Source organism: Polistes fuscatus, unplaced genomic scaffold (assembly GCF_010416935.1).
Source record: "Polistes fuscatus isolate 324 unplaced genomic scaffold, CU_Pfus_HIC Scaffold1, whole genome shotgun sequence".
NCBI lineage: Eukaryota > Metazoa > Arthropoda > Insecta > Hymenoptera > Vespidae > Polistes > Polistes fuscatus.
This window is the reverse complement of record NW_025112997.1, coordinates 7535304-7537272: the sequence shown is the minus strand read 5'-3', so window position 1 is coordinate 7537272 and position 1969 is coordinate 7535304.

Sequence of the window (1969 nt, the reverse complement as noted above, 5' to 3'; positions counted from 1 at the left end):
GATCTAATAGACTGCTAATATAAAATACACTAGTGTAAGATTTACGTATAGAGATATATATATTTATAATGGTAACAGTAAAGTATTTATAATCTAATGATCTAATGCTAACAATAAGTGTAACTCCCTACGTCCGAGAACAACCGCAAGGAACACCCGAATCCGACTCGTCGTCGCCTATCGTAATCCTTCGCCGTTCCCCGTGTCTTTCGTACCTCCCGTTAAACTTATCACTCCGCAATTATTATTCGACTCTCAGAAAAACGCACACGCACGCAGCACGCCCAGTCCTTATATCCAACATCCCTTCCATCGTCTCCCGTTGTTTTTCGTCATCTCCCTGGAAACTTCCCGATCATTTCAAGCCACGCGCAAAGGCTTTTCCGGTATTTCACATTATCGAGAACGTTCGGGAGACTTCGATGTAGCTATACAAAGGCGACAAGCCTAGACGGCGTAACCTAATACCTAAAAGTAATATTCTATCTACCGCTCTTTCTTTATCCTCGACCGGATGCATTCTTTCATTTCTTTCAATCACTCTCGCACTCATACCATTCACACATTTATATCTATACTTCTTAAACAATTAAAACCCCACACTAGGATTTGTAAACTCTGAGCTATGCATTCACCTTTTTATCAGAATCATTTATTTATAAATTTCTTGCTTTGCATAATCACAAGCTTATAGACTTCTGGCACTGAAATCTCTTAGATTATTATGCACTTTGCTGCACATACAGTTTTATTGTAATATACTTGATTTTCAAAGAAACATGCATTGTTGAAAGATGAACCAATAGAATTTTTACATTAAATTTGTCGTAGTACACTTGTTTTAAAAGAAACATGCACCGCTAAAGATGGACCGATAGACCGATACGATAGGATAAACATAAATTTTAAAATTTTTTCTACACACTCACTTTTCTTTTGGGACTCTTTTATTTTCACATATCTTTCCAGAAGAAACATAATATTATATACTGAAAGTACATAAACATTCTAGATAATAATAATTTTTGTGTACAGATTCTTTATTATTTTTTAGACACTCTATGTGTTCAAAATTCTATGCGAAGCAATGAAAGAGCTTTAATATGATTGTTTTTAAACTTTATAAAACTGTTTAGTTTTCGCGTTATTAGAGTTTTTGTGTACGGATTCCTTAATTTTTTTTAGACACTCTATGTGTTCCAAATTCTAAAGTTTTATGTCAGTTTGTAGAGCAATTAAAGCCCTTTAATATGACTATTTTTAAACATTTATATTTGTTTGATTTCGAGTAAATAAATTTTTAGTGTACAGCTTCTTTATTTTTTTTGAGACACCTTATGTATGCAAAATTCTGAAGTTTCATGTCAGTTTTTAGAGCAATTAGAGGGCTTTTAAATGACTATTTTTAAACATTTTATAATTGTTTAGTTTCCGAGAAAATAAAGTTTTTCTGTATAGATTTAGCCTTAGTTTTCAGACACTCTATATATTTAAATGACTTGAGTCTCTTATCAATTTTTTGAGCATTTGAGAGGCTTTAAAATGGCTATTTTGAAAATCAAAAAAACATGTTTGTTTTAGAGTTTTTTGAGTTTTTCTGTTCAGCTTCTCCTTAGTTTTTTTCAGACACCCTAATATTTTTAATGACTATAGTTTTTATCATTTGTAGTGCATTTAGGAGGCTTTAAAATGGCTATTTTAAAAACTCAAAAAACTTGTTAGTTTACGAGTTATTAATAGTTTTCATATTTTTTGCTTTATGTATATTTTTGTGAAACACCGTGTATATTTCCACCGTTTTTTTTTTACGGTTGTGTGTGGGCTTGAAAACCTTTAAAATGAGTGGTCACACGATAGGTTTTTTTAAAAAATAATAGAAGTTCATAGTGTTTTTTTTTTTTTTTTTTGTTTTTTTGTTTTTTTTTAGTCATCAGTTTTTGAAAAGCGGCTGTTATAGAAGAGGTTTTTT